General features: G+C 46.9%; 1 protein-coding gene across 12 annotated transcripts in view; it reads left to right on the top strand.

Moving 5' to 3' along the window:
* The first annotated feature begins 1,189 nt into the window (after nucleotides 1–1,189).
* The window catches only part of EIF4G3 (eukaryotic translation initiation factor 4 gamma 3), a 254,350-nt gene continuing 228,960 nt past the window's right edge, over nucleotides 1,190–26,579 (top strand). For 4 of the 12 annotated variants that reach the window (XM_039912107.1, XM_039912106.1, XM_039912105.1 and 1 more), the window contains exon 1: nucleotides 22,211–22,322. The gene's annotated coding sequence lies outside the window, so the exon portion shown is untranslated. Of the gene's footprint in view, nucleotides 1,257–22,193; nucleotides 22,323–26,579 lie in introns of those variants that run through there. The other 8 variants (XM_039912112.1, XM_039912111.1, XM_029066446.2 and 5 more) reach the window with 3 other exon arrangements.

Genomic DNA, 26,579 nt, shown 5'->3' with positions numbered 1-26,579 from the left:
ACAGAGGTTGGAAGTAGACATCTCTGGCCCTTAAGGGGGTTATGTTCCTAGTACAATTAATGGTGGGGGAGAAGGGACAGATGACAGCCATATAGGAGCAGTGAAACCACAAAAATGAAACCATAAGACACTAAGATGACATACAAGACAAGGACCAGCTCACAAAATTAAAGCAAAAATCACCAGGGTGTTCTGGCTGTAGGAGAAGAATTAATTTCAGGCTCCTAGTGGTTCAGATACCAAGATCCGCCCGTAGCCCCAACAGCGTCCCTGGTAGCCACCAGTTCTCCCGTGCATGGTTTTCCCCGTGTGTTGAGGCGAGACTGAGTTCATGGGCCCAGATTTGCTCCAGAATTCTGAGCGAGTCTGATGGAGGGAAATCATAAAACCATACCGAGGTGCAAGAAGAACTCTTTCTCACTCCTATTTCATCGGTCCCTACTCCAGAATTCTCAGTGGCTTGGAGTGCCTCTAATGGGCTTGTAGTGAAACTTACACATCTAGCTCTTAGGAAGTATTAAAAGGTAGAAGGGTGTATTGTGAATTTGAAAAATCTTGAGCAGAGCAGAACAATTGTACTTTCTCTTGTGACAGTGGTTTGGCCAGCATATTCAAATACTTTAAATTGGAGTGATTGTACTTGGCAGACTCCTCATTTAATGTCCCGTTGTAGTGCTGTAGTGTGGGTGCGGGGAAAGATGTAATGGCTTGAAAAGGAAAAAAAACCAACATACAAGGAAATAATTGTATTGCCATTCCTGCCCGGTTAGCAAAATAGGCTTAAAGACTTTGTCAGCACTTCTAGGGTCGATTAGCTGGATTTTCCTCCCAGAACGCTGTGCTGCTTTCCGGAGCTTTCTTTAAAAATCACAGGTGGGGAATTCACATCCCGTAACTGGAGTTTTGGGACAGGTTTGACCATTGAATCAGTTTTCCGTTTCCTTTTAACGTCTTATACCCAGAAAATTGATTTCTGAGGAATTGACTTTAACTTTAGGAGGAAACTTGAAGTACAGCTGGCACAGCCTCCCTGAGAGTGGGAATTCCCCCAGTGCTTAAGATTCTGCCCACCTCAAGGAAGTGGCCGGGTGTTGTGTCGAAAAGTTTTGTTTGCTGTTTGTGTCTTGATCTTCGCACAGTCCACCTTTTGAGCTCTGTTATCCTTAACGGCCGATTTTCGACTTCCCAGAGGACCCGTGCAGCAGCCACTTGAGGATCGGATCTTCACTCCCACAGGCTCAGCAGTGTACAGCACCGTAAGTATCCAAGGCAGGTCTGGAAACCATAAGCTTGTGCCTCATTGCAGTTGTTGACGTTGAGAATGCCTAAAAAAAGCACCCCATAGGAAAGGAAGAGAAGCAGCGTGGTTGGGCGGAGGCCCGCGAGACGGAGGACTCGGTTCTTCTCCTGGCACCACCGCTCGTCCACTGGGTCGCCTCCGGCAAGTCGTTTCTCCTCGGGGCCTCTTTTATCTCATCTGAAAATGAGGAGTAAGACCGCGAGCCTTCTGTGGAACGTGGACCGTGTCCAACCTGGTTATCTCGTATCTCTCCCATCGTTTAGTATGGTGCCTGGCACATAATAAGCACTTAAGAGACACCATTAAAGAAAGATATTTATAGTTCTCTGTTGCAGATTTTGGCATCAGAAATGTCCTAGGCTCAAGGTTCCAACATTAATTTTTAAATACTCTTGCTTTAAGCGGAGCCAATGTTCCTCTTTTTCCTAATGCCCAACTTGGCATTCGGAGAGAAGACAAAAATTAACGTAGCACATCTTAGCAAGTATCCTTTACCGATGGTAGCGGCAGTATGCTCATCTCTCCTTAAAGAATAATTGATATCCAGTTTAGCAGTTACTGGTACCTTTTCTGCAAGATACTAATTTGCCTTGGTTCTAGTCATTGAGGGAATCGTTGCTATTTAGGTGCCTTAAAAATTTAAAAATGGATGAAATTAGAAGGTTGCCTGATTTTAAAAACAAAGTAACCAGAAATGAACTGTAGTGACTGTCTAATAGCGGGAGTTTCAGTTTTGATGATTTAAGGGTATTTGATTAGCCAGCTCCGATTTTTCCGTTACTGACTTGTTCGTTTTAGACCCCAGACAGAGCAAATCAGCACATATCAAAAATCAATCGCACCAGCCGAGGCTTTCTAACTAACTGTAACGTTTTCCCTGCATTGAAGCAGCTCCAGGGTTTTTTTTTCTTTCTCACACTTGACTGATATTGACAGATATATCATCATAGATTCCAGTGCTGAGGAAGATAATTTGTCAGCCTTTCGAATACATCCCCTCGGTTCCAATGTAACAGCATGCTTTCACTACACATTTTGGCTAGAACATAGCCGGGGAAGGGAGAAATGCTTGCCTGACAACTCAGGCCCTTTCGGCTACGACGTGCCCCGGTACCGGAAGAAAGAGTTTGTTTATATGCATGCGTATCGTCTAGTTTTCCTTTATGAGGGGTTTTGCAATAAGAGTTTGTTTATGTGCATGCATATGGTCTAGTTTTCCTTTATGAGGGATTTTGCAATAAAGTAACCCCTGAGTTATGGGAAAACTAGGTGTGTTATTAATCTCTGAATATGGACTAATAAGTTGCCTTGTTTAAATCAGCTACAGGGCTGTCGCTTTAAGAATATCATCCCTCGTATTGTACTCTCCCAAGTGCTTAAAACAGTGCTCTGTAGGCAGTTGATTTTCAAGAGCGATGGAGAAGCAGCGTGGCTCAGTGGAGAGAGCACGGGCCCGGCTGGGCCACTTGTCAGCTGTGTGACTGTGGGCAAGTCACTTAACTTCTCTGGGCCTCAACGACCTCATCTGTAAAATGGGGATTAAGACTGTGAGCCCCACGTGGGACAACCTGATTCCCTTGTGTCCACCCCAGCCTTTAGCACAGTGCTCTGCACATAGTAAGCGCTTAACAAGTACCAACATTATTATTAGAGATAGCCGTTCCCAGTTGTATTGTTTTTAGTTTATTCTACAACCATTTAGATGATTTCACTTCTCACAAATGATAGGGATTGGATTGTCCTTAAAGATTTCAGTAACTCTGCTGAAATCTACAGCGTCGCACCTGGAATAGTTTCCAGTACTCTACCGTTCTCAGCAACGGGAAAGAGAGTCAAGCAGAGGCTTACCCAGGCCATTCCAAGCATGGGCAGTGGCTAGCGAGTGGAAGGCCATCTGTAACAAGTCAGAACTCCCCTTGTGCTGGGCAACAGCGGCCCGGAAGAGAGTTGAGGGCGGAGACTCAAGTTGACTGGAAGGAGGCGGTGGTGAACCACTTCCGTATTTTTCCCAAAGAAAACTCTACGGATACACTACCAGAACGAGTCCAGATGGAGGCGGGGCATTCTAGGACAGATGAGTCCACGGCGTCGCTCTGGGTCGGAGACGACTGCACAGCATAAGACAAGACTATAGTATTAGTATCTAGTACTTAATATATCTAAAGCTCCGTACTGAGCCCTAGGAGAGAATGCACACGTGGGAATTAGATTCGGGTGGGGGGGGTCACAACCTAGGACTAATAAAAAGATAATGCAAAATATCCGGTAATTACCTTGTTCATTAACAGATTTAGTTTTATACCTAGACCATATTTAATAAAGTAGGAAAGTAACATGGACTGTGCACTAAGTTTACCATTTTCTGATTAAAATGAAAACACAGCTATCAAGCTAGTGTGGGTTTTTTTTATATGCCGGTTACTACGAGTTTGTTGAAATATTTTGCTTTTATATGACAAGTCACTTAACCTCTTTGGGACTCAGTTAACTCATCTGTAAAATGGAAATTAAAACTGGGAGCCCCGTGTGGGACAGGGACTGGGTCCTTGTGCTTGTATTCACCCCAGTGCTTGTACGATGCCTCGCATATAATAGAGCACTTAACGAAGGCCGCAGTTATTAGTATTATTATTACTGTCTGCCGTGTGACCTTGGGTGAGTCACCCAACTTCTCTGAGCCTCAGGTACCTCATCGGTAAAATGGAGATGAAGACCGTGAACTACGGGACAGGGGCTGTGTCAAAACTGATTAGCCTGTATCTAGGCCAGTCCTTTGTACAGTGCGTGGCATATAGTAAATGCTTAACCAATACCATAAAAAAAGGAGTTTACAATCTACTGGGGAAGAAAGGTACTAAAGTAAAAATGTATAGGTGGGAGGAATTATGACCAGTGGCTTGGTACCTGAATGAGAGCTTGAGAAATTGGTGCCTCAGGTAGGTAGCTGGCTTAGAAGGGCCGAAGTGGCAGTTGGGGATTCAAAAATAATGAGGGAAGACCTCCTAGACTGTAAACTTGTTGTGGACAGGGAATGTGTCTATCGTAGTGTTATACTGGACTCTCCCAAGCGCTTAGTATAGAGCTCTACATGCAGAAAGTGCTCAATAAATACATTTGACTGACTGACAAGAGATGTTGATCATTCGGTCATATTTATTGAGCCTACTGTGTGCAGAACATTGTACTAAGTGCTTGGGAAACTAGAACACAACAGTAAACAGTGACATTCCTGGCCCACAACTAGCTTAAGTGAACCAGACACTGTTAGGGGTCTTGCTGCTGTCTTCTGCACACCCCTGAGATCGTGTGATGATAATGTTGAAATTAGATTGGGAGCCTCATGCCGGACCAGGGCAGCGTCTGATCTAAATAACCTGTACCTACCCCAGCACTTATTTTTGACACCTAAAAAGCACTTGACAAATACTACAAAAAAAGAAAGGAATGTTGGTTGGATTTTTGTTTCTCTGCCTTGAGTGTGGGTGAGGTCTTTCATTGTGTATCATGTGATCTCGGACACCTTCGTTATTAGTCAGATTTACCGTTAATCATGCTTATTGAGCTCTTACTGTGTGCAGAGCACTGTACTAAGCACTTGGGAGAGTGCAGTATAACATCAGACACATTCCCTGCCCAAAGGGAGCTCAACTACCCCTGTATTGTATTATTTAGGGAAGCAGCATGGCCTGGTAGAAGGAGCCCAAGACTGGGAGTCAGCGGTTCTAGATTCTAATCCTGGCTCTGCCACTCGATTGCTGGGTGACCTTGGGGAAGTCACTTCCCTTCTCTGTGCCTCACTGTCCTCAACTATGGGGATTCAGTACCTGTTCCCCCTCCTACTTAGACTGTAAGGAGCCCCATGTGGCCCAGGGACTCTTTCTGACCTGATGGTTGTATGTAGTAATAATAATAATAATAATAATGTTGGTATTTGTTAAGCGCTTAGTATGTGCAGAGCACTGTTCTAAGCGCTGGGGTAGATACAGGGTAATCAGGTTGTCCCGCGTGAGGCTCACGGTTAATCCCCATTTTCCAGATGAGGTAACTGAGGCACAGAGAAGTTAAGTGACTCGCCCACAGTCACACAGCTGACAAGTGGCGGAGCCGGGATTAGAACCCATGACCTCGGACTCCCAAGCCCGGGCTCTTTCCACCGAGCCACGCTGCTTCTCTAAGTAAGCAGTGTGAGCTTCACTTGAGCGCCGCTTCACAGTAAGCGCTCGATAAATATGGTTGAATGAGTGAATGTACCTACCCCAGCACTTAGAACGGCAGTTGACACATCATCAATCAATCAGACATATTTATTGAGCACTTACTGGGTGCAGAGCACTGTACTAAGCACTTGGGAGGGTCCAGTTTAACCGGGTTGGTACAGATATGTACATAAGTGGTGTGGGACTGAGGGAGGGGTGAAGAAAGGGTGGAAATGCAAGTGTAAGGGAGAGGGAGAAGAGGAAGCGAAGACCTAGGCAGGGAAGGCCTCTCAGAGGAGACGTGCCTTCAGTCAGGCTTTGAAGGCGGCGAGAGCAATAGCCTGTCGAATATGGAAGAGGGAGGGAGTTCCTGGCCAGAGGCTGGACGTGGGTGAGAGGTCATCGGCGAGGTAGACGGGATCTCTTGCTACGGTGAGTAGGTTGGCATCAGGGGAGCATTAGAGGGCTGGGTTGCGGTAGGAAGTCAGAGAGTTAAGGTAGGAGGGGAAAAGGAGACTGTTTTAAAGCCGATGATAGGGCGTTTCTGTGTGATACAGAGGTGGATGGGCAACCCCCATAGGTTCTTAATGTTGGTATTTGTTAAGCGCTTACTATGTGCAGAGCACTGTTCTAAGCGCTGGGGTAAATACAGTGTAATCAGGTTGTCCCACTGGGGGCTCAGTCTTCATCCCCATTTTACAGATGAGGTAACTAAGGCACAGAGAAGTTAACTGACTTTCCCACAGTCACACAGGTGTGATTCGAACTCATGACCCCAGACTCCCAAGCCCAGGCTCTTTCCACTGAGCCACGAAGAGAGGGGAAATGTAGACTGAACAGTTTTGTAGAAAACGGACCCAAGTAGCAAAGTGTGAACTGGACCCGGGAGAGACAGGAGGCAGGGAGGCCGGCAAGGATGCTGTCATGGTAATCAAGGCAGAATAGCTGAAGTGCTTGGTCAGCCTTGTAGCAGTTTGGAAAGAGAGGAAAGGGCAGATTTTAGGGATGTCATTAATAACAATAATAATAATAATATTTGTTAAGTGCTTACTGTGGGCAAGGCACTCTTCTAAGCGCTGGGGAGGATACAAGGTGATTAGGTTGTCCCACTGGGGCTTCACATTCTTCATCCCCATTTTACAGATGAGGGAACTGAGGCCCAGAGAAGTTAAGCGACTCGTCCAAAGTCACACTATTGACGTGCGGCGGAGCCGGGATGAGAACCCATGACCTCTCACTCCCAAGGCCGGGCTCTTTCCACTGAGCCACGATGCTTCCCCAGTGAAGGTGGACGGACAAAATTCGTTGACAAATCGGATGTGTGGGTGGAGTGAGAGAGGTGCATTGAGGATGACACCAAGGTTACGGATTTGTAAGACGTAGGGTGGTGATGGCTGTCTACAGTGACAGGACAGTCATGGAGAGAACGGGGTGTGGGTGGAAAGAGACTGTGAGCTCATTGTGGGCAGGGAATGTGTCTGATATATTGTATTCTCCCGAGCGCTTAGCACTGTGCTTTGCAAGCGCTCAAAAAATATGATTAATGATAATGAGTTCCGTTTCGGACATTTAAGTGTGAGGAGTCGGTGGGACGTAATAGGCGCTTAATAGACACCGTAAGAGTAATAAATACCATAACAGTAGTTTCACTTGGGATTGCCGTACTTTCAGGCTTTAAATCAGATACTGAGTTCATTTTGTGGTAAAAACCAACTCATTCTTGAGGGGATATTAATCAGCGAAGGATGGAAAGCCTTGTCGTTCATTTCATCGGTCACAGCTGAGTTGGTCGAAATGATTGATCGCGTTTAAAAAAATCAAATAATCATTAAAAGAATCAGATGAGAGCCACAGTTAAAATTATTGCAGTACCGCAATGACAAATGAGTAATAAAGCGAATTGGTGTAATTTGACACAGGTGGTGGTCCCTGAGAGCAATTACTTTTTAATTTCAAGAATATTTGTTTTGCATGAAATATTCACAAAGATATTTGTTTTTGTAGGAACTATTCAGATCTGGTTTTATTAAATGAAGTTATACAGAGAAAAAAATCTTAATGTGAAAGAATGCTAATTTGGAAAAAAAATGTTTTCCCTTTTGTCTCCATCTAGTGCATGAAATAATGGCTCTTGAATCCAAAGAAAGGAAACCATTGTTTTGAATCTGGCATAGAGGAGACCTGCTCTGTTAAGGTTCTTCACTCCTTTATTACACCTCAGCGTGACCTTCAGATCTCTTGTAATTCCAGCACTTGAATTCGTCTTATTTGGATGTAGCGATTGGGCCGAGTTATCCCAAATCCTTTGGGGAATTTTTAAAAATAGTATTTGTTGAGCGCCGTTCTGAGTTAATATAAAGTCAGACACAGTGTCTGTCCCACATGGGGCTCGCAGTCTAAACAGGAAAGAGACTAGATATCGAATCCCCATTTTACAGTAGAGGAAACCGAGGCATAGAGAAGTGAAGCGATTTGTCCAAGGTCACACAGCGAGCACGTGGCAGAGCTGGGATTAGAACCCAGACCCCGATTCCCAGGTCTTGCTTTTTGTATTAGGCCAACTCTATACAGTGTTCTTCCGGCCACAGCTTCACTAGGTCAGTAATATTCTTTCGGGACCCTTAAATCGCTTCTTTTACTCTTTTGTCTATACAGCCAAATTGAATTTATCACCAAGTGTGAAAAAAAACCATATAATCATGCGCTTTCATACTTTTCTCATCATTGAAGACATACCAGGAGGTGGTGGTTTTTGTTTTTAATGGAAAGGTTGATATATCCATCTTAAGTCTAGTTAAGTAAAAATTCTATCTACCCTGTTGAGGAACCTTTTCGATTTAATATTGTCATATTAATGTAGCTATTTATGAGTGATTTATAATTATGTGAGCACATGGTTCTGGGTAGTTTGAGTGAAAATAGTGTCTAGGATAGTGTCAGGAATCATTCCCGCATTTATAACATGATTCCTCCGAGAAAATTGGTTCCCTATTACAGCTTTTTCAATTTAAGGCACCGTTTTCAGAAACCAGTTGCTTTGTAAATCTGAGGACCACCTAAAGTGGGCTGGCACAAATTGCAGTTCTAATCGCAGAAGTATTACAGGTGTTTATGGAGCCGCTTCTTGGGGCAATTCACTCTTCTGAGTGCTTGGAAAGGAGTAAACAAAGAAGCGACATGTTCCCTGCGTACAAGGAGGGAGCCGTGGGGGCCAGGGAGGGGTCTTTTTTAGGATAGGGGAGAGACATGGGCATGTTTGAAAGCCGTGGGGAAGAAGCCGTAGGAGAGCGAACGGTTGAAGATGACCGTTAGGGAGGGATGAAAGGAAGGGGCAAGCACTGTGAGAAGCTGCGTGGCTTAGTGGCTTGGGAGTCAGAGGTCATGGGTTCTAATCCCGCCTCCGCCACTTCTCAGCTCTGGGACTTGGGGCAAGTCACTTCACTTCTCTGTGCCTCAGTGACCTCATCTGTAAAATGGAGAGTAAGACTCTGAGCCCCCCATGGGTCAACCTTGTATCTACTCCAGCGCATAGAACAGTGCTTGGCACGTGGTAAGTCCTTAACAGATACCATCACCATAATTATTATTATTATTGATAAGGTGCGAAGGAATGGGGTTGGGTGCCCCGGTGGATTTTGAGAGCGGGGTGGAAATCTCCTCTAGAGATACTGCAGAGAAGGATGGGAGAGTTGAAGAAGGGGCAAGAGCGAGGAGTAACTGGGGTGGGGCAGGGGAGATTTTAGGCAGCTCACCCCCTATAGCGTCATTTTTCTTAATAAAGTAGGTGGCCGGGTCACTGGGGGCAAGGGATGGGGAAGGCTGGTGGACAGGAGGCCTGAGGAGGGAGTCCGATGTCTGGAACAGCTCGCGGGGCTCTGGGCCTGGGTGGCAGTAATGGTGGAGAAATCATTCTGCCGGGCAGAGGAGAGGTCAGAGTTAAAGCACGCAAGGATAAAATTGAAGTGGACAAAGTCGGCCCGATATTTAGATTTCTGCCAGCAGCTCTCTGCGGCTCGAGCACAAGAGTGAAGGAAGCGCTATGGAATGAAGATTAAGAACATAAGCCCATGAGGGAGAGGGACCGTGCCCGACCCCACTGCTCGTATCCACCCCGGCGCTTAGAACAGTGCTTGGCACATAGTAAACACTTAACCGGTACCATAATAATAACACTTATGTAATGCCACAGTTCATTATTATTATTATTTGGGCTAATCGTCGGTTTCAATTCCACACGGCTGGTCCAGGCATTGGGGAATCATTCAATAGCATTTATTGAGCGCTTACTATGTGCAGAGCCCTGTACTAAGCGCTTGGAATGTACCATTAAGCAACAGAGACGATCCCTGCCCAGCGACGGGCTCAGTTTGGACACCCAGGAATCTCACCGCTAAGGAAGCAACGATTTCTTATTGTTTCGTTTTAAAAGACAGACTTACAGCGAAGAGAATCCTATAGGAGGGAGAATATAAACGCTGACTCTTTCAGCCCCAGTGTATATAAATCAGAGATCCTTAGCTATCTAACTGCTGTAGAGAAGATTTTAAGTACTTAATGCGGTCATTTACGGGAGTGAAAAATGAACCAGATATGTAGGCATCGCGGCGTTTAAAAATACCCATTTGTCTCTCACTACAGTACTTACCTAGGCTGAAGGGAGGGCTGCCCTGGTTGAGACACACACTCGTGCGTCAGTCCCGGGAGTTGCTAGCCAGCCTAAACCCATTGGTGATGGTAGCGTAGCTGTGGGGCACGTGATTTAATGTGCCGGTCGATATACACGTTTGTTCTTGCAAGTTCAGTGTTGACAGTTGGCAGCAGTAGCCGCTCTTCTGATTTCTCCCGGGATTTAGGGCCGTCTCTCGGTGGCTCAGGCCTGATCTCCCCGGGCTCAAGAAGTGCACCGCGGCCGAGGGAATACAGCCCGGGTCTGGAAGTCGGAGGACCTGGGCTCTGATCCCGTCCCCTCCAAGCACCTGCTGAGCGTCTTTGGGCGAGTCGCTTAACTTCTCCGTCCCTCAGTTTCCTCATCTGTAAAATGGGAATACACTCATCTGGTCTACCCTCGTATTCTTTGAGCTCCTTGGGGATCGGGAACTGTGCCCGATCTGATTATCCTGTACCTCTCCCGGGTTTAGCACAAGAACAATAATAATAATAATAATAATAGGGCTGAAGACTTGTTATTATTATTATTATTATCTGGGTCACAAAGATGTTTAAACCCGACCCACCCGGTGTTGTCAACGTATTGCCTTATTAGAGTGTCGTCTGTTCCCGCTACACCTGAGAGGTTGAGAAGACTTAATCCAGAAGTGCAAACCTTTGCCCGCATTGACTGCTGGAAACATGTCTCGGTCTCGCACCTTTGTCCTCTTTTGGGCCTTTATTCCTTCATTCAAAATTATTTATTGAGCACTTACTGTGTGCAGCGCACTGTACTTTGCATCTGGGAGAGTACAATATAATGATAAACACACATTCCATGCCCACAATGAGCTGTTCTCTCTTAGAGTACCCTCTCTGGCTGCGGAATGGATCAGAGGGCCTCACGCGTATTTTTTTTTTGAAAGTGTCAACAGTCACCAGAAGCTGCAGATATCAAACAGCCCGGCAGTCTAAGGGAAACGTTTGCGTATGGATCTGGAGGGAGCCTACTGTCCGTTCCACATAGGGCCTGTCAACCACCTGCTGGCATCGTCATCAAATACGGAGGACACCATCATTTGACTCAAGGCTTACGTGACCTTGGACATGTCACTTAACTTCTCTGTGCCTCAGTTACCTCATCTGTAAAATGGGGATTAAGACTGTGAGCCCCATGTAGGACAGGGACTGTGTCCAACCCAGTGACCTCGTATCTGGCCCAGCACCTGGTACAGTGCCCGGCACATAGTAGGCACTTAACAAATGCCATTATTATTATTATACAATTTTGTCAGCTCTATATTGAGTAGCTAGAACACATGGAAATGACCAAAGCACCAAATGCCCTTAGTGTGGAGAAGGACTTAATAAGAATGGTTAACAGAGGTTGAGAAGCAGCATGGCTTAGTGGCAAGAGCACGGACTTAGGAGTCAGAGGACTTGGGTTGTAATCCTGGCTCCGCCACTCAACTGCTGTGTGACCCTGGGCAGGTCACTTCACTTCTCTGGGCCTCAGTTCCCTCATCTGTAAATTGGGGATGAAGACTGTGAGCCCCACATGGGACAACCTGATTACCCTGTACCTACCCCAGCTCTTAGAACCGTGCTTGGCACATAGCACTTGACAATTACCATAATTACCATTATTGTTATGTTTATTTCGGCCAAAAGGCCCCGAAGCGTGTTTAGCCCGGATTTTGGGCGTCTGGATTTTTCCACTTTAGGATACTTACCTCTTCTGATTTGATGATGACGCTGCAGTGGTCATCGTATAAACTCTTGGGGGCCTCTATCTTTTCTGAGGCTCGTCGTTTCCCAGGATGGGGTGGGGAGACTCGGGGTTATGGTGGTTCTTGTGAGTTGCCAGGGAGGCTCAGAGTGGAGAATGCAGCAGCAGGGTGGAGGGAGTGGGAGTAGAGAAGCCCCAGATGACTGAAAAGTATTGAGAAGCCAACGAAATAATAGGGAAAGGAAGGTTTTTGACCAAAGAGGCCCTTCGTAGAGATTCTTTGAGTGACTGGTCTGTGGTAATATTTGCCTGATTTTCACCTGGGGTGAAATGAAAGGAGCGGGAAGTCATTGACGATTTTTGCAGATAAGGTGAGAGGGAAGCTTGAATTTCCCATAAACAGGTCCTGAAATTGGCTAAGGTAAATTTACCTTATCTCCGTCGGATCAGCGCCGCTCGCTTCCTCATACGCGTACGTGCCTTGGACCTCTGTGGAGAGAGAAGAGGAAGGCGCAGAACTAGTTGGGGGAAAACCCAGTCCTCGCAGCCGTTCTGCTGTCCGAGGAACTCGAGGGCACTTTAAATCTCCAAGTGCTGAGAGATTTTGGACCGCTTCCATGCTGTCTGAAGTTGCACTTTGTCATTGCCGTGTAAATGCTGCAGCCGTTTATTAAGTGATCTCACTGAGCGAAGCGAGTCCTGGAATGACTGCAGCGGACCGGCCTGTCGTCATAAACCGTGTGCCTTTGAAGCCTTACCGGAGTCACTCGTTTCTGGACTAGAACAGGGATGATCGGAACTTGGAGTTTCCCTCCGCCATGTTTCCAGTAATGTCTTACCTTGGGTGGGTTTTTGTTTTATAACGTGTGGGCGTGCACACACAGATATTTATATATTTGCCTCCGATGATTCCAGTTTATGTTTTAAAATATTTTGTGATTTTAAAGGAGTCGTGGCCCTGAGTCTTCAGTGCGTAGAGCGCTATGAACACATATAGCATTCGTATTTTTAAATATATAAATATTTAACCCACTGATGTGTTGGAAGCCATTTCGCCACTGTGGTTTCTCTTTTGTCCTCTTTATTTTGTCCTCTTGCTCTTGGGCAGCGGCGTGGCTTAGTGGATAGATCCCAGGCCTGGAAGTCAGAGGACCTGGGTTCTAATACCAGCTTAGCTACTTACCCGCTGGGTGCCCTTGGGCAAGTCACTTAACTTTTCTGTGCTTCACTCACTTTATTTGTAAATATTCCCCTAATCTGGGGATTAAAACTGTGAGCTCCAGGTGGGACAACCTGATCACCTTGTATCCCCCAGCGCTTAGAACAGTGCTCTGCACATAGTAAGCGCTTAAAAAATACCACAATTTTATTTATTTATATTTTAAAAATGGGGATTAAGACCGTGAGCCCCGTGTGGGTTAGGGACTGTGTCCAACCCGATTTGCTTCTGTCTACCGCAGTGCCTGGCACGCTGGCACATAGTAAGCTCTTAACAAGTACTATTATTATTATTATTACTTTTTCTGTACCTCATTTCCCTCTTCTGCAGAATGGGGATTCAATACCTCTTCAGAGAAGCAGCATGGCCTAGTGGAAAGAGCTCGGGCTTGGAAGTCAGAGATCGTGGGTTCTAATCCCGGCTCTGCCACTTGTCAGCTGTGTGACTTGGGGCAGGTCACTTAACTTCTTGGTGCCTCAGTTACCTCACCTGTAAAATGGGGATTAAGACTGAGCCCCACGTGGGACAACGTGCTTACCTTGTATCTACCCCAGCGCTTAGAGTAGTGCTCGGCACATAGTAAGCGCTTAAAAAATACCATCATTATTATTATCGTTATTATTATTATCTTCTCCCTCATAGTTTCTCTGTTATCCCTGTGCCCCATGTGGGACCTCATTATCCTGTGTCTATCCAGTGCTTGGCATATAATAATTGCTTAACAAACACCATAGTTATTATTATTAATTATTAGTTATCTCTAGGATCCCAAGGTGACACTTGATGTATGATTGACAAAACAATAACTTATTGCTTAGGCTCTTTCCCTTTTCAAAACACTAGCATACGATGCCTGACGTCAAACATTTCATAATTCAGACCAATAAATCTCTAGCCAGCAATAGATGTTTCTTTTGGTCAGTTTAGCGTTCTTTTCATCTGATCCCTGAGGATTTTCTTGTGCTCTCCTGTTGAAGAAGAACCAAATCCATCAGTGGTATTTATTGAGCTTTTACTAATTGCAGAGCACTGTACTAAGCAAGTAAGGGAGTACACTACAACAGAATTAGCAGAAACATTCCCTGTCCATAACAAGTTTACAGTATAGGGGACCGAAGAACCCAGTTAAATACGTGAATTTACTTTGTCTCATCTCAGTACTTTAATATCTCAACTGTCTACATCTGTCATCGTCATTCAAGACGATGGTGGCTAGTAATATAATAATAACAGTCCCTTTTGAATTGTGCCCTTAATTGTTCATTTGTTTTTGCATCACAAAGGGCCCATCATCTCTAGACCCTCTGTGAGACTGGTTTAAGTGAGAGTTAATTTGGGGAACATCTTTTCTAGTCCCTTCTCTATGTGAGGGAGCAATACGAACCTAAGAAGTGCCGCTCAGCCTCGAATATGTTTTCCTTGTTGTATGGTACTCTCCCAAGTGCTTAATATGGTGCTTTGCATATAAGAAGAGCTCAATAAATTTGAGCGAATGAATGAATGAGTTCTGCCCAACTGTGCCTGTGCCCGGCAGGCATGGAAAAAATCGGGCTGTGCTTCAAACCGTAGAAAAAATAAAATACAAGGTAATCAGGTTGTCCCATGTGGGGCTCACACTTTTAATCCCCATTTTACAGATGAGGTAACTGAGGTCCAGTGAAGTGACTCGCCCAAGGTCACACAGCAGACAAGTGGCAGAGTCGGGATTAGAACCCACATCCTCGGATTCCCAAGCCCGGGCTCTTTCCACTAAGCCACGCTGCTTCTCACTGGACCTCACAGGCTTAATCGCCATTTTACGGGTGAGGTAACTGAGGCACAGAGAAGTGAAGTGACTTGCCCAGGGTCACACAGGCAAGTGGTGGAGTCGGGGTTAGATCACGTGACCTTCTGACTCCTAGGCCCGTCTTCTATCCACTAGGCCGTGATGCTTCTCTATTATGCTCAGTGAGTGAGAGTGAGCAAGATGTTAGCGGTTCATTCCTTCTTTAGCTGGAAGAAACTGTTGGATGTTCTCTTGTGAGGAATCCAGAGACCTTGGCGTAGAGCGGAAAAGACAACCTTGTCGACAACATTGCCTGGCTGACCGGCTCATCATTACTCGTAGCAACTGCACTGAGACAGGATGATTAAAAAATAATGATGGTGAGGTATACTAAGGGCTCTCTGTGTGCCGGGCAGCTTACTGAGCACTGGGGTAGATACAAGATATTCAGGTCCGCTACCAGCCCGAGTAGGAGGGTGAAAGAGGTATTGAGTCCCCATTTTGCAGCTGAGGGAACTGAGGCCCGGAGAAGTGAAGCGGCTTGCCCAAGGTTCCAGAGCAGATAATAATGTTGGTATTTGTTAAGCACTTACTATGTGCAGAGCACTGCTCTAAGCGCTGGGGTAGATACAGGGTAATCAGGTTGTCCCACGTGAGGCTCACAGTTAATCCCCATTTCCCAGATGAGGGAACTGAGGCACAGAGAAGTGAAGCGACCTGCCCACAGTCACACAACTGACAAGTGGCAGAGCCGGGAGTCGAACCCATGACCTCGGACTCCGAAGCCCAGGCGGAGGCGGGATTAGAACCCAGATCCTCCGACTCCCAGGCCCGGGCTGTTCCTTGAGCCATCTGGCTTGTCTGGCTGTCGCTCGAGATGCACGGGTTGTTTGTTCCTGAAAATTCAGAGCCCGTTACTCAGTCGTCTGCTCGGCACTCTGCGTCATGTGCGTGTCCTCGATTGAACGGGAACATTACATAACGAGTTGGATCCTGGAGGCATTCTTAATGTTCGTCTCTTATCTCATAAGTGGAAACGATGGTCACAAGCAAGCATTTGTACTTCCTCTGCATAGGAGAGAGTCATTTTGGCAGCACCCTCCATGAGGGAACCATATTTAATCATTCTGAACTGACCACAGCGTGGATATTTGCTTGTCTGTAGAAGCCGATCACGACCTGAGCACTTTTCTAGGCAGTTGAGCCAGCCACCGTCTCTTCACCGGTATGTGGCTGAGGTTTCCGTTGAACGAAGCCAGTCTAAGAACCAGTTTTCCCCAGTTGATTTTTGGGGATTAGGCCCAAGGATGCGAGGCGAACTCAGAGTCCACCCGAGCGAGGTCTAGGCTTTTACAAGTGGCTCTGGAAGAATCCGAATCGACAAGCAGCGTGGTCTGCGCTCAATAGATACTATTGAATGAGTGAATGAATGGTAGATAGAGCCCGGCCCCGGGAGTCAGAAGGACCCGCATTCTAATTCCGGCTTTGCCACCTGTCTGCTGTGTGACCTTGGACAAGCCACTCACCTTCTCTGTGCCTCAGCTACCTCATCTGTAAAAGGAGGATCAAGACTGTGAGCCCCTTGTGGGACATGGATTGTGTCCAACCCGGTTGACCTGTATCCACCCTAGCGCTTAGAACGGCGCTTGGAGCAAAGTGCTGAACAAGTGCCATTAAAAAAAAGTGGCATAGGAACTGCTCTGTAGTAATGATGATGGACTGATCGATTCGACTGTGAGCCCGTCACTGGGCAGGGATTGTCTCTATCTGTTGCCGAATTGTACAGTCCAAGCGCTTAGTACAGTGCTCTGCACATAGTAAGCGCTCAGTAAATAGTATTGAATGAATAGTGATTGCGCCCTAGAAATATCTGAAAGGTAGACAAGATGCCATTCCAATATGAGGGTGGGTAGCAGATTCTCTTCCTGAATTTATGTATAAATGAAAGCTGTGAAGCAGCATGAACCCCCACACACACACACACACAAGATGTTGCAATACAGATAATAATAATAATGTTGGTATTTGTTAAGCGCTTACTATGTGCAGAGCACTGTTCTAAGCCCTGGGGTAGACACGGGAATCAGGTTGTCCCACGTGGAGCTCACAGTCTTAATCCCCATTTTACAGATGAGGGGACTGAGGCACAGAGAAGTGAAGTGACTTGCCCCCAGTCACACAGCTGACGAGTGGCAGAGCCGGGATTCGAGCCCATGACCTCTGACTCCCAAGCCCGGGCTCTTTCCACCGAGCCACCCATAACCTAGATGGAAAGATAAGAGAAGTGGTACTTCTCTGTTCAGCTAAGCGTAGTCCTTTCACCTAGCCTGTAAACTTGTTTGGGGCAGGGAACATTTCTGCAACTTTTGATGTGGTGTTCTCTCCTAAGTGCTTAGTACATTGCTCGGCACACAGTAAGCGCTCAATAAGTACCATTGATCGATTAATCGAGTGATGATTCCGTCCAACCTGGTGCCTGAGTCCTTGACTTAGATCTATTCTAGTTATTAGGCATAGATTTGGATCATTTAATTGGTGGTTTGTTATTCTAGATAAAAGTACACCTGATTATCCCATAAAGCAGGGGTTACCTTCTTCCGGAACCCCCAAGTTAAGGAAAATCTGGGTTGCCATTTTCAATTGTGGGCATCCGGTTTTTTCCGATCCCACGTTGAGGTATCCCTTGACGAGCACGGCCTGTCGGAAGAGGATTTCTGAATTCTGCTGCCGCGTTCTTGCTAAAATGCATTTCGAAGATAATAATAATGTTGGTGTTTGTTAAGCGCTTACTATGGGCCCAGCACTGTTCTAAGCGCTGGGGGAGATACAAGGTAATCAGGTCGTCCCACGTGAGGCTCACAGTTAATCCCCATTTTCCAGATGAGGTAACTGAGGCCCAGAGAAGTGAAGTGACTCGCCCACAGTCACCCAGCTGACGAGTGGCAGAGCCGGGAGTCGAACTCATGACCCCTGACTCCGAAGCCCAGGCTCTTTCCACTGAACCACGCTGCTTCGGTCCCGCCCGTTCCAGATCACCCATAGTGCAGTCAGTGCGTCAACACCGGGGTCACCCCTGTGGATGTGGGTCAGAACAACCGGCCCGATGGGGTGTCCCATTAGTCCAGGTAAAGGGGAAGAGGTTTAAAGAGTAGAAATAAATTCCGCAAAATTATCTTTCCTTCCCTGCCCCTTCCCCTGTCTCCCCCCACCTCCTCAGTTGACAGGGGGAGGTAGGGGCAGGGAAGGAAAGATACATTTAATACAACTTTCAACTGAGGAGCAGGGATGTGGTAGAAAAAGCAGATCGAAGAGGTCGAGGTCTGATTAAGGAATTTCAGAGTTGGTGAGGGTAAACACTGCACGGTGGTGTTCCCACTCTCCCCCTCTAGACTCAGAGCTTATTGTGGGCAGGGATCGTCTCTCTCCATTGCTGTATTGTACTTTGCCAAGCGCTTAGTACAGTGGATACTTAGTAAATATGACTGAGGGAATGAATGAAGGAACTAAGAATGTGCAGGGGACAAGATTTCCAGAAGGTTGCCAGTGGGTGACATCTCCTTACCCCTACCTTCTTCCTCTCCGGCGGACTTGGAATGGAGCAAAAAGTGGGGGTTCAGTATACAGTATTCAGTAAATACTATTGAACGAATAATGATTGCACCCTAAAAATATCTGAAAAGTAGACAAGATACCATTCCAACACGCGGGTGGGACATGACGAGCACGTCCTGTCGGAGTCAGAAATCCAGGGGTTAGGCGGACTTGGAATAGAGCAAAAAGCGGGGGTGACTCGGATTTGGCGGGGCAACTGCTCCCACCCTGCTCCACGTGTTTAGCAGGAAGGTTTCAAGGGCACTGGGCCCGAGGCAACTGTTAAAATTGGGACTGACCCTAGAAAACACGACTGTTTAGCTTCTCTGACCTAGAACCCCAAGGGAAAAAATGGCTGAAGTGAAGTGTGAACGCCCCCGATGACTCTTCCACTGTTCAGTTCCTCTCACTCCTCAGTTATAATAAAATTAAGAATGATTGTGGTATATCCATGCTTCCTATGTGCTAAGCACTGTACTATTCGTTCCATCAAATCTTCGAGCGTTCCCTGTGTGCAAAGCACTGTACTAAGTGCTTGGGAGAGTACAATATAACAATTAACGGACACATTCCCTGCCCACAGTGAGCTTACAGTCTTAGAGGGGGAGACGTACATCAGTATAAATAATAATGTGTTCAGCGCTTGCTGTGGCCAGGCACTGTACTAAGCGCAGGGGTGGATACGAGCAAATTGGGTTGGACAAAGTCCCTGTCCCTGTGGGGCTCGCAGTCTCAATCTGCATTTTACAGATGAGGGAACTGAGGCACAGAAAAGTGTAGTGACTTGCTCAAGGTCACCCAGCAGACAAGTGGTAGAGCTGGGATGAGAACCCATGACCTTCTGACTCCCGGGCTCGTGCTCTATCCGCTAGGCCATGCTGCTTCTCTAGCAGATTTGTACAGAAGTCCTCTGGGGCTGGAGGGAGGCGGGGAATGAATAAAGGGAGCAAGTCAAAGCGACGCAGAAGGGAGTGGGAGAAGAGGAACGGAAACTTTAGTCAGGGAAGGCCTCTTGGAGGAGATGTGCCTTCAATAAGGCTTTGAGTGGGGGAGATTGTCAGGTATTAAATGCTGGGGTTTCTTGCCCATTGCTTTTAAACGTGCTCATATATCCCCTGGTGTGAAAACAACAACCACCACCAAAAAAACCCTCCCTCGATCCCAGGGCTCTCTCCAGTTATCGCCCCATCTCCCTCATTCCATTCCTCTCCAAACCCCTTGAATGAGTTGTCTACGACTGCTGCTTCCACTTCCTCTCTTCCAAACCTCTCTTTGATGCCTTCCGATCGGATTTTCGCCCCCTTCGCGCCACTGATACCGTCCTCTCTAAAATTAGCAATGACTCGTTCGCCAAACCTGACAGACTCTGTCCTAATCCTCCTCGGCCTCTCAGCCCCATTTTTCTGGAAACTTTGTCCAGCCTTATCTTTACCGGCACTGTTCTCTCCTGCTTCTCCGATTTCTCTGGCCTCTCCTTCTCAGTCTGTCTTGTGGGCTCTTCCTCTGACAGATTCCCTCAAGGTTCAGCTCTGGGTCCCCTTCTGTTCTCCACTGACACCCACTTCTTTGGAGAACTCATTCACCGCCACGGCTTCAACTGACATCTCTATGCCGATGATTCCCAAGTCTGCCTCTCCAGTCGGACCTCTTTCCTTCTCTGCGGTCTCCCGTTCCCTCCCGCTTTACGATGCAAACCCACCGTATCCAAAACAACTTCCCGTCTTTCCACCCAAACGCAGTCTTTCCCATTACTGTGGACAATTCCACTATCCTCCCTATCCCACAAGCCTGTAACCTTGGCATCATCCTCGTCACATCTCTCTTGTTCAGCCCACGTATTTAATCTTTCACTAAGTCCCGTTGGTTCTACCTTCACAGCATCTCTAAAATCCACCCTTCTCCATCCAAACTGCTTCTACGCTATATTCTAACTTGACTACTGCATCAGACTCCTTGCTTACCTCCCTGCCTCCTGTCTCTTCTCACTCCCGTCAGTTGTATTTATTGAGTGCCTACTGTGTGGAGAACAGTTCACTATCCCGGCTCTGCGCTTGTCAGCTGTGTGACTGTGGGCAAGTCACTTCACTTCTCTGTGCCTCAGTTCCCTCATCTGTAAAATGGGGATTAACTGTGAGCCTTACGTGGGACAACCTGATTACTTTGTATCTCCCCCAGCGCTTAGAGCAGTGCTCTGCATGTAGTAAGCACTTAACAAATACCAACATTATAATTATTAGATGCTTGGGAGAGTACACCGCAGCAGAGTCAAAAGACACGTTCCCTGCTCGCAAGAAGTGTCCATACTTTACTCTCCTGCCCGGATCATTCATTCATTCATTCAATAGTATTTATTGAGCGCTTACTATGTGCAGAGCACTGTACTAAGCACTTGGAATGAACAAGTCGGCGACAGATAGAGACAGTCCCTGCCGTCTGACGGGCTTACGGTCTAATCGGGGGAGACGGGCAGACGAGAACGACGGCGATAAATAGAGTTGAGGGGAAGAACATCTCGTAAAAACCGATGGCGACTAAATAGAATCGAGGCGATGTACATTTCATTAACAAAATAAATAGGGTGATGAAAATATATACAGTCGAGCGGATGAGTACGGTGCCGAGGGGCTGGGAAGGGAGAGGGGGAGGAGCAGAGGGAGATGGGGGGAAAAGAGGGTTAAGCTGCGGAGAGGTGAAGGGGGGATGGTAGAGGGAGTAGAGGGAGAAGGGGAGCTCAGTCTGGGAAGGCCTCTGGGAGGAGGTGAGTTTTAAGTAGGGTTTGAAGAGGGGAAGAGAATTAGTTTGGCTATTAAGAAGCAGCGTGGCTTAGTGGAAAGAGCCCGGGCTTGGTAGTTGGAAGTCGTGGGTTCTAATCCTGATTCCGCCACTTAATAATAGTAATGTTGGTATTTGTTAAGCGCTTACTATGTGCCGAGCACTGTTCCAAGCGCCGGGGCAGACACAGGGCAATCAGGTTGTCCCACGTGAGACTCACATTCAGTCCACATCTGCTCACTTCTCCGGGACCTCCAGTGGTGGCCCGTCCACCTCCACGTCAAACAGAAACTCCTTACCGTCGGCTTTAAAAAGCTCAGTCAGCTCAACCCCTCCCGATTCGGGCGGCGGAATGAATTAGCGATTGGAGAGGGAAGAGATTGGAAGCAGGAAGACCAGGGTGGAGCCTGGCGCACGAGTCTTGCTGGGAAATGACAAATGCCTGGACCGCCTCCGTTGCTGTTTGGATGGAGTGGGAAGGGAGGATCCTGGAGATGTTCTGGAGGAAGAAGAACTGCCAGGATTAGGCAAAGCTCCAACTGATAGCTATTTTACGATACACAGATATCAAACGGAGATCATCTCAGGACACAGAATTTAATGAAAGTCAACTAAATGGGAAGAGGAAGCTTAAATTTATTGCATAATTTCTCTGAGAGAGAAGTCAGGAGAACCACTGTGATTGGAGGAGGCCTCTTTCTTTTCATTCACTGAATTCAATCAAGTTTATTGAGCGCTTATTGTGTACAAAGCACTGTACTGGACACTTGGGAGAGAACAGTATTCCTTCTTTCAGTCGTATCTGTGGAGCGCTTACCGGGTGCAAAGCACGGTACTGAGCGCTTGGGAGAGTCCAGTATATCAATAAACTGACACATTCCCTGCCCGCAGTGAGCTTACAGTCTAGTCAACAGTCTATTCCTTAAGACTGGATTCCTCATATTTGATGTTACTCGCCTTTTATTTCCCTCCAGGTGACACAAGTAGCAAGACAACCAGGACCTCCTGCCCCATCTCCTTATTCAGCACATGAAATAAACAAGGGCCATCCAAACCTTGCCGCAACACCCCCGGGACATGCGTCTTCCCCTGGACTCTCACAGGTAAGAACTCCTAAGTTAGCACTCCTCCCTCATTTAGTCTCTACTTTGTTTTTGAAGAGAAGAACATGGTTGAGTGGCAAGAGCCAGGGAGGCAGAGAACCTGTGTTGTGATTCTGGCTCAGCCACTTAGCTGCTGTGTGACCTTGGACAAGTCACGTAGTCCATCCGTTGTATCTATTGAGTGCAGAGCACTGAACTAAGTACGCGCTTGGGGGAGTACAATATAACAGAGTTGGTAGACATGTTTCCTGCCCACAATGAGCTCATAGCATAGAGGAACTTAATAATTTTAATAATAATAGTATTTGTTAAATGCTTACTATGTGCCAAGCACTCTACTAAGGGCTGGGGTGGATACAGATTGGGTTGGATATAGTCCCTGTCCCACCTGGGGCTCACAGTCTCAATTCCCATTTTACAGATGAGGTAACTGAGGCACAGAGAAGTGAAGTGTCTTTCCAAGGTCACACAGTGGACCTGTGGCGTAGCCGGGATTAGAAGCCATGACCTTCCTCCGACCCCCAGGCCCGTGCTCTCTCCACTACGCCACGCTGCTCCTCTAACTTAACTTCTCTGTGCCTCCGTTGCCTCATCTGTAAATTGGGGATTGAGACCGTGATCCCTTTGGTAGACAGGGACCGTGTGCAACCTGACTCTCTTGTAACCACCTCAGCTCTTAGTGCAGTGTATGGCACATAGTAAGCGCTTAAATACTATTTTTAAAAAAATAATGTTTGTAAGGTCCTGCTAAGTATAGGTTCAATCTGTTCATTCAGTAGTATTTATTGAGAGCTTACTATGTGCAGAGCACTTACTAAGCGCTTGGAATGTAAAAATCGGTAACAGATAGAGACAGTCCCTGCCCTTTGACGGGCTTTCAGTCTAATCGGGGGAGACGGACAGACAAGAACAATAGCAATAAATCCCACAGAAAGTATGATGGTTAGATTGATTTTCGATGTAATTCCGGTATTTAACTCTCATTTGTCCTGTGAATGAATTTTCTCCTTACGTGGATTATCCATGACAGATTTCTAAACTCTGAGCAGCAGCAACCTGCCTTTTGTGTAGTTTGTTCTGCTCCTCCGGGACCAGCAGTCTGGCACTGTAGGTAGCTCTTTCCAGGGTCAATATCCTCTCTAATTCCTGGACCCGCCTTCCCCCCGTCTAACCCAGCGAAAATGGAGGCCTCCCCCTTCCCCTTCATTTTGAGTTCTACAGAATTGGGAATCGTTTATGGCACCGCAGGGTACCGGCAACCATCACCAAGTTGACTTACTCCACGTAATGTGAAACAGTCCTTCCAAATTCTGCCGCAAGTGAGCTCAACCTCTAACTTGAGGGGTGGAGAATAGAAGAGCGAGAAATGTTTACTTTGGCTGCTTTCCATCATTCCTGTGAAGAAGAACTTTCCCAAATGTTCCCCAGTGCTGCAGGATCATTATTTCCTCTGAAATTAGCTTTTTTTTTTTTTGAAAGATGTCATGTGGACTCAAGCGCTCAGTACGGTGCTCAAGTGCTAAGCATAGTGCTCTGCACACAGTAACCGCTCAGTAAATTCGTTCAAATGACTGGATGACTTTGTTTCAAATTACTGATCTGATTTTCCGAATGAAAGCAAGCTGTAGAGATTTTGATTCTTTCGATTGTGTAGTCTGATCATATTCATCAGATTTTAAGTTTATATTAATCAGTGAACGGTATTTGTTTTACGGCGCTTGTGAAGCGCGTACTGTGCGTCAAACGAAACACCGTTCTAAGCGCTGGGGTAGGTACACGTTAATTAGTTCGGACACAGTCCGTGACCCGCATGGGGCTCAGAGTCTAAGTAGGAGGGGAGAATAGGTATTTAATCTCCATTTTTACGATTGAGCAACCTGGGACCCGGAGATGTGGCCACTCCAAACGTTTGCAGAGCTGGGATTAGAACCCAGGGCCTCTGACTCCAAGGCCTGGGCTCTTTCCCTTAGGCCACACTGCTTCCCCTTAATTGAGCTCCTACTGTGTGCAGAGCAGTGGACAGTGCATTTGGGAGCGTAAGGTTGAAATAGAAGGCACGATCCCTGCCCTTAGAAGCTTACAGTGTAGTGTAGTAGACGGACCTTAAAGGAAATTACAGATAGAGGGAAAAGCAAGTGTCGTCTTCCATGCGCTAGTCGACAGAAAGGTAACAAAAGATTTTAGCTAACGAAACAGAGGTGTCAGTAGTTAAGCTAAAAAGATCGTTCATTATCAAACGCTAAATTGAAACGGCTTTTACTCTGTTCGAGTTAGTGAAGAGAAAGAAGCAGCTCGGCCCCGTAGAAAGGGAACAGAATTGGGAGGCCTGGGTTCTAATTCATGCAGTCGTATTTATTGAGCGCTTACTGTGGGCAGAGCACTGTACTAAGCGCTTGGAAAGTACAATTCAGCAACAAATGGCGACAATCTCTACTCAACAACGGGCTCACAGTCTAGAAGTTTCTAATCCAAGCTTTGCTACTTGCCTGTTCAGCTGTGCCCTTGGGCAAGTCACTTCATTTCTCTGTCCTTCAGTTTCCTTCTCTGTAAAATGAAGGTTAAATATCTATTCTTTCTCCCCCTTAGTCTGGGAGCCCCATGTGGCACAGGAACTGTGTTTGATCTGATTGTATTCTGTCTACCGCAATGCTTAGTACAGTGCCTGGCGCATAGTAGATGCTTAAGAAATACCACAGTTATCATAATAATGTTGGTATTTGTTAAACGCTTACTATTTGCAGAGCACTCTTCTAAGCGCTGGGGAGGATAGAAGGTGATCAGGATGTCCCACGTGGGGCTCACAGTCTTCATCCCCATTTTACAGATGAGGTAACTGAGGCCCAGAGAAGTGAAGTGACTTGCCCACAGTCACCCAGCTGCCAAGTGGCAGAGCCGGGATTCGAACCCATGACCGCTGACTCCCAAGCCCGGGCTCTTTCCACCGAGCCACGCTCCTTCTCATCACTGCTAGTCAGAGTACTTAAAAGGTTGAAAAGGTGGAAGGAGGTTTTCTCAAAGTAAAAGAGAATTGAGGGAAATTCCGGCATTAAAATTAATAGCGCTATTGCGAAAGAGCAGTAAAAGGAAGTTATAACAAGGGATGGCAGTATGATTCCTCCGTTTTCTTTTGTGCCAGGTAAATGTGAATTACGAAGCATTTTAAGAAGTGGGTTTTTCTGAAAAACCGGTAACATATTTAGCAGGAAATTGCATAGTGTCCTGACCTGGAAATCGTGGAGGTGGACCTGTAATCCTTGCTTCTCCCTTCCTCGATGTCAAATTTCTGTTTTCAACCCGGGGCACCAGGTGGACTGGGGAATTGGAGGAAGTGGATGTTGACACTTTGATGCCCGCGTTTTGTCAGCATCAGTCCCTGCCAGCTCTCAATGCTAATAATAATATGATCAATAACAGCAAAAGTGCTTATTACGTGTCAAGCACTCTACTAACAGCTGGGGTAGATACAAGCTAAATCAGGGCAGACATGGTCTGGGGCTCACAGTCTAAGAAGGAGGGAAACAGGTACCCGAGTCCCCATTGTTCATTTGAGGAAAAGGGCACAGAGAGAAGTAACTCGCCCAAGGTCACACAGCAGGCAGGAGGCAGAGTCGGGATTAGATCTCAGATCCTCTGATCCCAGGCCCGTTTCCGTTCCAGTAGGACACAGTGCTTCCCCTGACCCAGGTTGAAAATAGCTCAGAAGTGGGTAAAGCGATGGTCTTGCCACCATCTTATCATTTCCACAGCTTTTGTGATCCCTTTTTAGTGAAAAGAACTTGGGCTTGGGGTTCAGAAGACTGGGTTATAGTCCCGGCCCCCTCACTTACCTGGGCCTCGGATCCCTCCTCTGCAAAATGGGGATCCGGTGCCTGTCCTCCCTCTTAGACCGCGTGTCCCACGGGGGACTGGATTATTTTATATCTCTCCCAGCGCGCTCAGTATGGTGCCTGGCACTTAACCAGTACCGCGGTTCTTATCGTCAGTACCTTGCGTGTGCTGTTCTGTGCCTTCCAACAGGCCCCCACTCGTCCGCTGACTTATTTTAAATGGAGTCCTCGCGGGGGAGGGGAAGAAGTACAAGAGCAATTCTCGGGAACCTGGGACGACCGCCAACCCTGCTGGAGTCGTCTCCCTGCCTCGGTCTCCTTCGGCTCATTGTGTGATTTGACACAGGTCACTAGCCCCTCTCTTTCACTTCCCCGACTTGTAAATTCAGTTTGGTGATCTGCCTGTCTACCCTTCTCCGAAGCTCACGGA

Source organism: Ornithorhynchus anatinus, chromosome 5 (genome assembly GCF_004115215.2).
Source record: "Ornithorhynchus anatinus isolate Pmale09 chromosome 5, mOrnAna1.pri.v4, whole genome shotgun sequence".
NCBI lineage: Eukaryota > Metazoa > Chordata > Mammalia > Monotremata > Ornithorhynchidae > Ornithorhynchus > Ornithorhynchus anatinus.
Note: the sequence above shows the minus strand (reverse complement) of the source record. Positions and strands in the feature narration are given on the sequence as shown.